This window comes from Bombus fervidus, chromosome 8 (assembly GCF_041682495.2).
Source record: "Bombus fervidus isolate BK054 chromosome 8, iyBomFerv1, whole genome shotgun sequence".
Lineage (NCBI taxonomy): Eukaryota > Metazoa > Arthropoda > Insecta > Hymenoptera > Apidae > Bombus > Bombus fervidus.
The window spans coordinates 1687362-1700653 of NC_091524.1; the positions used below are offsets into that span (position 1 = coordinate 1687362).

Here is a 13292-nt window from a genome sequence, read left to right on the forward strand (position 1 = left end):
ATAGGTTCCACGTATTTATCTCAAGTGTGATATTCCTCAGGTTCACAAAAGAGAAAGAAAACTAGAACAACCGGGAATTGTACTAGCTTTCTCGAGTGAAGCGAGAACAATTAAATTGAAGCACGACCGGACTAGATCTTCCGGCGTCACGTTTGCAGTCGTTTCACGCTTCTCGAGAACGAGTGCACTCACTGGAATCGTTGCTCCTCGGAGACACTTCTCGCGGGGGGAATGAGCGGACGATTAGATTTCGAGTCACAGTTTTCCGGATTGTGCCGCGAACTGATGTTATGCTCCCGGCTCTCGAGTATACCCCTTTGCGCTACTCGTGTTTCCAACCGAACAACTTTAGGACCAATTTCAACGTGCCGTGTCCTCCCGTAAAAGATACTAAAAGAGGGAGGAAGTTAATAGTCGAACAAGGCCCCTTCCGTTCTCTTTATTTCGCGCCTTTCTCTACGGCGACGAATAGGGTAAGGGCGAGTAATCGACGTGAAGTAAACGAGTATTACTGTCAACGTGTTCTCGTAGATCAGAAGCCGAAAATCAGATTCCAAAAATCAGATTCCGTAGATCTCGATGCCGAAAATCGCGAGAGATCTGTTTACCTTTAATCGAACTCGATTTCGTGTCTTATCGATGGTTACCAGAAATCATCGGGAAAGAGGCGGAAGATTTTGTTTCCGTTGAATTACAAAGGATACGCGATTAATGTTCGAACAATGCCGATTGGAGAAAGTATCGTGTCCAAAGTTTACTACAGCGGTCGATCTGTACCGCGTTACCGTCCGGTTCTCAATCATTTCAACTTTATGTAGATTTATAACAGCGTCGTATTTTATTGGCGGATATCGGCGGAGTCGTATTTATTCGGTGCACGATAGAGCGCTGCGGTTTGCCGCGTTCGTTTCTAAGAGGTCGAGGACTCTCTTTTTCTTTCCGCTCTTCTATCGTCTTCTCGCTTCGTCTTACTCGTATCAGCAGAAAATACCGACACGACATCTATGTATATTAAACTGTGCAAAACTATCGATCCGCGTGAATGTATATATGTGTGTGTGTGTGCGTGCGTACAGATATATAACCTGTATCTTTTGACGTAAATAAATCTTTATTTATACGATCTATTTTATCCTATGCTTCGCGATCGCGACATACCTAGCACTTAAATTTTTAGCAAGCGGCCAATAGTCACGGTTCGTGATATTCTGCGCAAATTCCGGAGAAAAGCATCGACGCATATCCAGTTAGCTACGCGTCCGCTGGTTGGTTCGTTTTAAGTGCGGGTATTTAGCAATTTATGGCTGGTAGTCCTTGCCGGAAACGCATCTCTGCGACGGAACTGCCGGGTGGCTGAGCCGCGAACATCGCATTAATGTCAGCCAATCCAATTTCCTAGGAAACGCAGTGGACGAATTCGAGCGGATAATTTATGGCAACGCGAGTAACAGCGCGAGTAACCTCCGCGAACAATCATTTCGACGCAATTAAAAGGAACTCGGTTCTTTTGGAGCACAATTTTCTAAAAATAATCGTTTTTTTATTTGTGACGTGTTACGTAAGAATTCCGACATTTGAAAGTCAGATCTAAGGAATCGCGTGTAGAACGAAGCGAGCACGACGTTCGATTCCTAGGCCGAACAAACGTTTGTTCGTTTGCAGGACTGGGAGAGATTTCCAAGATCACGATCGAAGTCGAAATCGCTGCGCGAAATTGCAAATCTTCTCGTGGCTATCTCGCGACGTCGATTAGAGATCGGTCGATGGTCTGCTGGCCGACTCTTATCATCTCGTTGCGATCGTAGCAGAATGTGGTTGTGCAGGCGTTCGACGCCACTCGCCGATTAAACCAGGTTACAATAGAATTTCCGAAGTCTCCGGAGAATCGAGATACTTTGGCGCCACAGTTTCGGTTTTCCCTTTTACATGTCGCCAGGTTTTCAGCTCTGTTTTCTCGTTGACGTCGAAGGGCGTGTAACATCCCCGCGTCCACCTCCCCTTGGTCGCCTAGTTGTTTCCGACGACCTCGTACTGCCTCCTTTTGGTCACGCGATCGCTCTTACGGGAATTTTCCAGGCTGTAAATTGCAAAAGTTCTGCCAGTAGTTCGGCTATCGTATCCCAGAAACTAACCGCTGTTTCTTTTTGTTTCAGATCCTAAGGCGTCTCTGTGGATCCGGGGCGAGCGCACTCGCGGGGTAAGTTTCCCTTAATAACCGTACACCGCCATTGAACTGTAAAATCACATGCGAACCTAGTTTGCGAGTAGCTCGACGAAAGCGGAATAATATTTCCGTAAACTGGGCCAGGATTTTCGGCTCGGACGTTCGTTGCTTGGCCGTTCTTTTATCGAGGTCCCGTATTTTGTACTCGTTACGTCGCGGTTCGTTTATGTTTTCCTCCTTTCTTTCCCCGCAACGGAAAAAAGGGATACAGTTCAGAAGCTGAATAAAGATACGGGACGAAGGGTCGCATAAATTTAAGTTGCTTGCATATGCATGAACACAACGTTTTCTTTTTTTCTTTTACGGGGCTTCTCTGCGCACCGTTAGATACCACTCGAAACAATGCATTCGCTCGTTATTTAGGGATTGCGAAGGATCCGTGCGTTCGACAGATGCTGAATCGTGGCCCGTCCAATTGGATAATAGATCGAAACGAAAAATCTTGCATCCGGAATTAACATTCGTCACGCGCTTATTCGTACTGGGTTCTCTTTGTTTCTCGGCTCTTTTATTACGAGTCTCCGCTTTCTCCAGCCACGCGCGGTAATGTACATCCCGTTATCTTTCGCTCGAAATAAATCAGCAATACGTATTCACGTTACAAAGAAACGCCTCCCGAACACTGAATACGAATGCAAGCCACGCACGTTCAACGTTATTTAGGGGGCTGCGAAGCACTCGTTTCATCGCGATCCAGACAAAAGGTTAGCTTACGCGGATCTAGAGGGTTGAACGGTTCCATGCGAGTGGTTCGCATTGTGTCTACCTAGAAAGGGAGATCAGGTGTCAAAAGCTTTACGAACCAAGCATGCGTTCTATCTCCTTATTATCTATAACGCGACCCACGCTCTTCCGTATTTTTATCGGCCTCGGCTCGGCTCGTCTCGTCTCGTCTCGTCTCGTCTCAACTCGTCTCATCTCGTCTCGTTTCTTCTCTTCTCGTCTCGTTTCGTCGTGTCGCATTCACACCGAATTAAAATTATCTTCCGTCGAGTTGTTGGCTGCACGCTCGGATACAGTATATTTTTATTCAAAGTTTAAGTATCAGGGAAGATGCAGGGCCATGGAATAATCGCTAACTTTGATTCTCGCGCTATTCTCGGGCATCGGTGAGAAACAACCAAAAGTCAGGCAGATAGCGAAAAGCAACGAGGCGCAAAATATTCCTGACCTCCCGAAAACTTTTCCATTCTTCGAGCTGGCTCGAGACAATTCCAGCGGAGGACGTCGATGACCGCGCTCTCGGTAACAGCGAATATCAGGATGCGAAAAAGTTTCCGCGAGAGGCGACTAGGCACTTGGAAAATGACCGAAGAGACAGACGGCGGACGTTTCCAGTACGGTGAATCGTAAAATTTCAGCAGTCCCTTTGATCCGGCGAAAAGTCACATGCTTGAATTGTTAATGTCTACATCGTGCCGGCATGCATACGTGCATAGATGCATGTTAATTCTAAGATAGCTGCGAGATTGCGCGAAACCGTTGGTCGCCACCGAACAAACGATGAAATTGACGCGTGATTCTCGCCGCGAAATACGCAGGAATTTGCGTGTACTTTATTAAATTTCACGCGTCGCTTGGCTTTAAATTTCACCCTAACTTGATGAATCCCCGTCCTGAACACAGAACCCAAACGAAGAACTCGCTTAAATATTTGATTGTTCGAAGCATCGGCAGTTCGGACGTCGCAAACGATTCAATTAAATTATAATGGGAACAGCAGCGCAAACCGTTGCTATGTGTTTGACCAAGAAAAATAGTCTAGCGACTCGCGGATAGCGGACAAACGAACGCGGATGCTCGCCGCGAACCGATGGAGTAGATTTTGGTGAAGCAGCGGTCGACCGTCTGATCGTATGGAGTACACGCGACGCCCCACGTGCGATCCGTGGAAAGAAATCTATTACTGAAGTGACAGATCGGCTGTTAGTCGACGAAAAACGGATAAACATCCTTCCGAAACAATTTGTTTTGCGAGAGGCAGACGCGAGAAATCTCTTACGATGCTGAGTGAAGAAAGAAATCAAGGATGAACGAGGGTGAAAAGAAGAGAAGATGGACAGAAAAAAAGAGAGGCTGATGACACGAGGGACGTGCCCAGGGCACCTCTGAAAGTCGTTACGAGCTTGGATGCCGCCCTTCCGCCCGATCAATATTGCGTTGGTGGGGCCGAGGCATTGCGAATCGTGGCAAGGGACGTTAGGGGGTGTCGGAGAGGGTGAAAGACGAGGTACAGCGGGGCGAATGGTACGGATCCGTAGCTGCGGAGGAGGCAAAAGTCGGGTCGGCGGGGTGTCGGGGGGTTTCGAAGGGGTTCGCTGGGAGAAGAGGGGTTGAGAGAGTGCGCCGACAGTGGGGATTGTTTGGTGGGGGCGGTAGTAGAGGAGCGAACACTGTCATGGCGCCGCGCACCACCGCCAGCCAAGCGGTACCTTCAACTACTCCCTCGCGGTGTGTGACGCGCTCTTCGCAATTTTTCTACTGAATTTTATTGGAATCGTGGCGCGCGCGAACGTGTACCGCGAGTGTCGAACGATTCGCCCGCTCGAGAACTATCCGCTGCTTTCGAAACGCATCGCCTTGATGTTCAGAGGCGCGCGCGATTATTCGCCGCAGTCGTGACTTCGCGGCCTTATCGAAAGGAACAGCAACTCCGCGATCTTTTTTCCGTCAAACGGAACCCAGAGATTCTTGGAAGAACAACATGAGGCGAGGAAGCAGAGTGCGCTAACTCGGCCAACGGTTCGCGAACGGTGCTGCGAACAGTGTGCGAATCGAGTACGACATTAGCGTCGAGTTATCAGTGTCGGTGTCGAAACGAAAGGGAAACAATTTTTTAGTCTGTGTCTATCGTGAGAACGCCTCGTATCGACCTCGAATCTCTGAATCGAAGGTCGGGGGTCTGGCGGTGTCCGATTCGTGGTCAAGCCGGCGCGAACACGGTGCGGTCGAGTTCCGCGACTGACGAAAGGAGCGAATGTCGTCGAAGATCGACCAAAGTTCGTGAACCGTGAGGTGAATCGATGGTGGACGCGAATTCGTGACACGAACAGTTCGTTGGGTGGTAGCACGCACGATGTCGCGGCGCGATGCATCACGTGACTAAGAACGGACCGTAAAAGAAGGACAGACAAAACGATCGGTGGAAAGAAGGAGCGGAAGAGGCAAAGGATACATTCTGGTGAGGACCTTGACGGGTCCTGACCAGGGCGTCAAGAACGTGGAAAATAGGCGGAGGTGGCTGCCGCGGATGGATTGCGTTACCATCGATCGAATCTTTCAGTGACGAAACAATCTACCGAGAGTAACAATGTCCTAGCGAAGGCAGGAGTTCGTCTAGACCGACCCCCTCGCCCTGTTCCGTTTTATCCAAAAGAACCTTAAAACCCGTTTCGCCTTATGATCCCCGGACACCGTTCTCCGACTGGTTTGCGAATCGACGCACGACCACCTAGAAAATCGTCCTTCTACGCACATACACAGCGACTCACCACGTAGAAACACACGTGCGCAAGTACCGTGCACTACCTACGAGGTCTCGTTCTAGGGACACGCGTACTCGCGTGCACGACACGCACGTACGGTCAAAAACCTGCACGCGTTTTCTCCGTCCTCTTTCCCGCTGATCCATCGCAACTTTCCTGACGCGAACGTGCGTTTACACAGTCACGTCGATGCTAGAAAGGAACGCGCTCTCCCACACGCGTCACCGCCTTAGCTGTTAACCTCTATAGCAGTGTACACCTAGAAACAACCACGCGCGCGGTTGTGTCCCTCCGACACACGCATACGCCAACCCTCTGACGTATACTCGAAGAGACGCGTACGGAGACAGGCACGAGCTTCCCGAATCCAACCAAGTCCAAAATCCTTAATCCCGTGGGGTGATCCTGGCCCCACCCGTACGCCAAGGAACCACACCCCGGCGAGAGAAGAAACTCAAGATACAGACTTATCGGGTTCGTGGTAAGCTTTCACGTCCGCTACACGATTCTTTTTCTCCTTCCCACATATCTTTTTTCTTTTTTCCTTTTGCCTCTTGGCATTAGTATTTTGTCGCGAGGATCCGATAGGTGCGTAAAAGCTAACCGCGTGATCGAGAGAAAGCTCTCGGATCGAAAGCATTAATTCTCTCGGCATTGATGTGAATGGTTGTTTCAACGTTGTTGGTCCGTTTCGCCGTCAACCCTATTTCCTGCTGTGGTGTATCGCCGCGTCGTCTTCGCTACCACAACGTCCGTCGTCGACCCATCGTTAGTTTTTGTCGATGGATCTAATAGCGCACATGGCCTCGCTCCATGCTGGATGCAAGTTGCAACGCGGCTGCGCAGGTTAGTGAGGCCGCGGCGCGAAGGGCGGGTTAAGGGCAGTGTAAGGATATGCCGCGGGCTGGCGTTTTCGTGCCACGAACTTGGAACTACGCCTCACACCTGGATCCACCCCCTGCCCGCTCGGATCGATCGAATTCTAGGCGCGCAATTATTTTAAACGCGATTACACCGAACCGCTAGTGGATCTCGCGGTTTTCCGAGCAACAAGACCCCCTCCAACTGCCAGCTTCACGAAAACGATACCGCACCGATTTCGCTTTCAGCAGAATTAATCGTCCATCAGATATCGCGCTCAAATTCACGACTACGACGATCCAGCGTTTGAGAAATTGTGCTACTGCGACTCATGTTTGATTCCGACCAATCATTTTTATTCCTTGATTGCACGGACATTGTCAGCCTGTTTACCGCTAAACACTTGCCTGGGATTGATCGGCACATCTATTCTCGATTGCTTCGTCGTTTACCGCTTAAAATATCGCAGTATCTATTTTCGATTGAAAAAGTCTAGTTGTTTTTTTGAACGAAAAATCTGTCGTAAAGTAATACCGAGGAAGAATTTTTCGTAATTGACGAAACGCACGTTGCGATGGAAGTCGCTTTTTCCATCAGCCATCGAGAGTCGTTAATAAATTCGCAATTAAAAGTTTTGTCGGACCGTGGAAAAAGGGCAGAACGCGATGAAAGAAGATAATATTCTCTGTGAATCGTGAATATATCTCGGAACTTCGGAACGGAATTCGATCGATCGAGTCAGAAATCGATCTTCTAGAATACCTGGCGGCATGCTTGATTTCATTACTCCTTTGATGTATCCGAGCCAGGAAATGCACGACGAGCACGTTTACGGTTCGTTGGATGCAGCCAACGACTGGCAAACCTCTCTCTTCGAGCTGGTCGAATATAACTTACAACCTCGCTAACTATCAATTTGCGGTAATTTGTGCGTACCGCCGATTTTTCCTCCCGCGACTAACTTATGAGGTTGTTACACATGGCCTACGGCTCTTGGTTCGAGAATTATCGAGTCTTGTACCGCGTTATACGTCTCTACGTCACTTATGCACCTGTGCCCGAATCGATTCATCGCGTCGAATCGTCATTTCCATAGCCGCAAGGTGTTCGATCGATCAGCGTATCGTTGCCACGATCCTCGTGAACGGTGAAAAATAGAGAAACATCGGCGGGATTAATGCGAAGTTGGTTCCCGTTTTAATAGAGTACGCGTGGTACCGGCAATCGGTCGAATTGCATTTGCTAATAGGGTCGGTCTGCGTGAGTAGTACTCAGCCACGGCTATTCGTTTTCAAATTAGCATCTCCTTTTAACGTGTTTTGATTTAGTATCTCCTTTTAACGTGTTTTGATTTAGTATCTCCTTTTAACGTGGTTAAATTTATAAGTGTAGTTGCGAGAATTATTTTCGGGTTATCGGTAACCCGACGAATTAATTATTTACTCGTTTTGTAACTTATATCAACGTAATTAACCTTTCGAATTTCATTATATACGAGAGATGAATTCGATGCAGTCAGGTTTGCTGCCCGCTTTTATGTAGTAGCCACTCTAACCGTTTGCTCGCTAATATTTCGAGTAACTAAATTTTCCTGGTTAATTCAACGTACCGAACATTCCCCGAGCATCGCGCCCGATAAATGGTATCGCGAATTTGTTGCGCGCGTTACTCGAAGCAATAATTTGGTATACTAGGTATAAACTCAGCGTCGAAGCACAGTTAGGATAAGTACGACGACGACGCAACGCGATATTACGATAAAGCGCGATTTAAACGTGCAGTTCAATTTTTCTCGGTGACACGCCGCGCCGATAGTAAATTGGCACAGGCACGCATACGAGGATTCTTGGTATGACTGGCGATACAATCAAGGAGAATTAAATTGCATTTTGTCAGCGAGCTAGCCAGGTGAAGCGAATGAAATTGCTGGAACTGCTGGAGTCGACGCAACTATTCGCTGCGATGGCACTGTGCGATTCGAATATCAGCCAGCAGGCTTCGGTTAATTTTGACCGCGTATCGAAATCGTTACCCTTCTCGTAGTCGGCTATTTTCTCGTGGAGCGAAATTGCACGTCGACATTCGGAGAAAAACGCCGCCTTAACGGAAAACCGGTGCGCGACAGCGTAACTTTTTCGCTCGGTCGTATAAAACGCAAACTATTTCCCGGGAACGACACTGGCATGGTCGTTTTTCAAGGGGGTACTCGTGTCCTATACACGGCCGCTGCAATTGCAACGTTAACGGAGTTGAGGGGTTGGGGTTTTTCGAACGGGAAACGGCATCGTCGTTCGCGGTGTAGCGCTTACAACAGAGGGCCGTGTATCTCGCGCGTTTCTGCCGACCAAATTCTCGTTTAATCTCTCTTGACCCGATACGCCTGGCCGGAATTCCCTGGCGCCTCGAATCGACTAAAAACTGCTGTCGCCGCGGAATTGTGTTTCGTTTCGAATCCCGCGTCCACCCCTGCCTATACAACCGGTGAAACTTATTACGCGAGTCGATCGAACGGCTAAACGGGAAAATGGAGCGAGTACCATCGTGTTTTCGTCCAGCTTCCTTCAGGAATCGATTCGTCGTATCGACGAACATTCGCGCTCAACTCAAGACCGCGGGAATGAAATTTAATCGTTACTCTTGAATAAATGCATCGTCATTGTTGTCGAATGGTTTTTATCTAGTAGCACGGCTATCAACAGCAGAAGGGTATTGATTGACCAATCATGCAAATCCACAACGCCGTACTCCCTGCTTTCGTGTTTTTCCGATATCATCGTTCCACCATCGTACGTTTCCTAGACAGTTTCTGCTGCTGCTATTATTAATTCGTTGATCTCACACTCGTAAAACGAGCACGAACGGTCGTTTGATTTCTTTGTTTCGAGTAGAAGGAAGAAAACGCCTTTTCCCAGTCGAACGAAATCTATAAAACGTCCATGACCGCATCTTTGAGGAGATTGCTTAAACATTAAATACCGGTCTCGGACACGATCCGCTCGTCACGTAACGGTTAATTTATTCAGCGGTTCCTTCGCGATTTTTTCTACCCAATCTGACACACTGACAAGGGCCGAGACAATATCTGTCCTTCGAGTGGCGACGCAAGACGCGATCGAAATTCTGACTCGAGATCGTGCTGATTCCTCGAGCACGCGATGCCTTTTCTTCTTGGTTCCGTAGGTCAAAAGTTGAAGGTCTTTTTTCGGGCCACGAGCAGGTAACGTGCCACCTCGGCCTCCATCCAGCTACGTGCACGCCAACGTGCAGCTACCTGGATTCGAATAGATCGATCGAACGGAAACATCCAAATGGAAGGAGTGGAAACACAGATATCTTCGGAAATCCGGTATTCCCGTGGCTTATTCGATCAAGCTAACGGTAAAATAAAGGTGTACGAGATAAAATTCGACCCTCTTGAAACAAGTTGTTATTCTAACGAAACATTGATAATTGAACGTTATCGACGAACGTGAATTCTCCGTAGAGACAAACATCAGGGCTGATGTTGGTATGAACATGTCGAGAACGGCAGGTGGCGGACGACAGGCGAATTGATAACGTTACGCATCGCGTATTCTAGAAACGGTATAAGTCATACGTTAATTTATTGTTTTAATTATAACAAAAAAGGAGAAGTACACTGGTGGTAACAAGGCTACATTCGCGCCGAGTAACATTTTAATTTATGCTATTGGATCTCAGTTAAAGGAACATCCGCTGTAATTATGAATCGAACAAAGAAATCGAAAAACCCATGTTTTCCGCATTTTCGACGATGACATCTTGTTGACTGTTCCATTATTGTTAACCGCCGCGGTTTTTTGTAACTCTTTGCGCATAAACCCTGTCGAGCATGCGAAAACCATTCAAGAATGAACAACAAGACGGTTGGACCAAAGAAATCCGGACGAGCCTTCGAACGCAACGTACGCATACAACGTTATCGGCGCATGGGGCGCAAATTTATTCGGATTAACGTAGCACGTGAACGCGTCGCTTTATGGAAAATCGATTTTCATAAAACCTTCAATTGCGCGTTGTAACCGCGCGCGTGCCGGCATCTATTGCATTTACACTTTGGAGCCGCGAACGATGTAATTAAACCCGGTCATCCAGTTAACCGTGTTTCTGTGTGAAACGCAATTAAACCCGAACGGCCTGCAGTCGCGTTCTCGCGACGGATTCCTCCAACCAACTTTTCAAAGGATGCATTGATCCAACTATCCAGCCTCTTTGCATCATCTGCGCTTCGAGAATTAAGGGGACCTCGTACTGTGATGTTTCCTCGATAGCGCTTTCCGGCAAACTTTTCGATGCAAAAACCAAACATTCAAATACGAACATGGATCGTGTCGATTTCCAAGCATAAACATCCTCGCGATTGATTTATCCTCGTAAATGAATTAAGCACAATGACAGTATAGTGCAATGGACGCGAGCATTCGAATGCCAGTGCAGTAGCTGTTTATCACCGCCGATGTCAACCTTGTCCAGTCAATTTTTCTTTTGTCCGCTTCTACAAACATTTTAATACCCAAATGAATATAGTTTACATTGATTTTTCCCGGGTCCCGGTATATTCTGTGCTGAATTTTATTTTGTCATGGCTAAACTGACCTCGATGTTCTCTACCTCACTTAGCTGTACGCGACGCGAGTGACGAACCTTCCTTGGTAGCATTATACAAAAGTTACGGCACCGATTTCGTACAGGCTGGATCACGAGATGATCTTAGAGTTGGTAGACGCAGGCCGCCTAATTCAGCCTTAATGGACTTTTAAGCGGAATTTAAACGCGTCCGCATATCCATCGTAGCTTAGACACACCCTTGTCGTCGACTCTTCTTCACCACTCGTAGCTTCTTAGCCTCCGACGATTACGTTACCTTGCATCGCGCCTCTCTTTAACCCGATAACGGTGGAGCAGGCTTTCTCGATGGCATCAGCAGCTTCCTTTCTCTTTCTTTGCGACGCCTAGCCGTGTCTCCGTCTGGTTAGAACGACCAGCTTCCGTATTGTGCAAGCGGACTTGTTTGAAACTTCGTGCTTCGCTAAGTTTGCACCACGTGCTTTAGGCAGCTCGTAGACACCGCTTAAGCACGGCTATCCTTGTTTCCGTGGCTTACGCTTGTTACAGGGCTACGTGTATGCGGGTGTGTGCCTGTGTTTGAGTTTGTACGCGCAGCATCGCGTCGTCGTGAGTTATCGCTAAAGGAGACTTTCGATACGTCAGTGGTCCCAAAATCCACGAGGTTAAGAGCGGCTGTAGCGAACGCGCTCAACGTCTAGATATCATAACGTGGGAGAACTGTCTTATCATCCGTTATTTATTCGTTGACGTGATGTTAAAACTTGGTTAGGTAAATCGGATTCGAGTCAGTGCAATGCCCCGGCAAACGTCTGATAAAATACGCCCTACGGTGCTACCGGAATTTACGATGTTCGCGAGAACTTTTCTACTTGATAATCCGCATACTGTCGAGACGGGGCAATAATTCACGAGGAATCGTGGCGAACCTACGCGTCAGATATCTTCGTGGCGCTTACGTTGTTTCGCGCTGGACCGGCGAAGAAACCATCAAGTTCCTCCGTATCTTTCAGGAAATTTCAATTCGACCATTTCTATCAGAGTTAATAGAATCACGCGATGTTATTGTTAACCGTTTGAGACCCAAGGGTCTTTGGAAAAAATAGGGTCGAAAAATCCCGAACAGCGCAATAGCACTTGTCTTAATCGATTGCAAAGAGAAACAAGCGGCACAATAGCGCCCGTCATATTTGTTATTTTATGAAATACATTTATATTGTTATATATGCGTACTATTGGTTTATAAATATTTTAAGTTTTGTTCAATAAAAATTATTGACAAAATAACAATGAAATACAAAATACCGTCAGTCATCTGTAGCGTTCAGATGTACTGGGACTTTTCGACATAAAATCTAAACACCGCGATTGCGCTGCTTGGGAGTCAAACTTTGTAAACCTTTGACGTTTGATATACGAAGTACGGCCCACAGGGAATATCGCGAACGAGGAAAATTTCATAGATCCAGTAAATCAAAATACTCTCGGATCACGAATCGAAAATACGTTCGAATTGAAAGCCTGATGGTATGGCAGAGGGAATGATAGGCTCACCCAGTGGAAGTCGAACCGCGGCGATATTGGTTTCTCTCGGGGAAAAATACGGTGGACAGAGTAAATTCTCGCGACAGCAATTTCCCTTTCGGCGCTGTTGGTCCGGGAATGAGCTTATTGGCGCGCCGCCTCCGAGAAGTCGGTTCGGCGTCAGTGACTGCCGGTGGCAGCACGGTCGAAAGAGAGATGAGAAGAAAAGAGACAAGAGGGACGGTTAAGTGCACTTCCCTATGGTACATTTGATTCAATTGCAGCTGCGGGTAGCTGACCGAGTCGATAAAGATTCGACTTCGTACAACGTCTTTTTCCTTCCGGTTATTTTCCGAGCCGAATGTCTCGCTTTTTTCTTCGTGGTTCCACTGCCCGCCTTCACTGCCTAACGCGTCAAAAAGAAAAGAAAGAAGATCAGTCAGCTCCTGCACCTCTGAACTCCTGTTTCCTCCTTTCGCCGTCTTACTCGTTCGATGCTTTCGAATGGTCGGTACAAATTGCGACTCGCTTAACGCATTCCCGTTGACGCGTTAACCTCGAAATCATTGGCCCGAGGTTCGTACCTCGGGAAAGATGGATCGACAAGAAGG

The 13292-nt window shown here is 47.7% G+C and overlaps 1 protein-coding gene across 22 annotated transcripts in view; it reads left to right on the forward strand.

Annotated features, from left to right (window-relative positions):
• The window catches only part of LOC139989767 (protein turtle), a 156689-nt gene that overhangs the window by 89935 nt on the left and 53462 nt on the right, over positions 1–13292 (forward strand). For 20 of the 22 annotated variants that reach the window (XR_011800404.1, XR_011800405.1, XM_072008335.1 and 17 more), the window contains exon 3: positions 2154–2197. The gene's annotated coding sequence lies outside the window, so the exon portion shown is untranslated. Of the gene's footprint in view, positions 1–2153; positions 2198–4560; positions 6191–13292 lie in introns of those variants that run through there. The other 2 variants (XM_072008336.1, XM_072008337.1) reach the window with 2 other exon arrangements.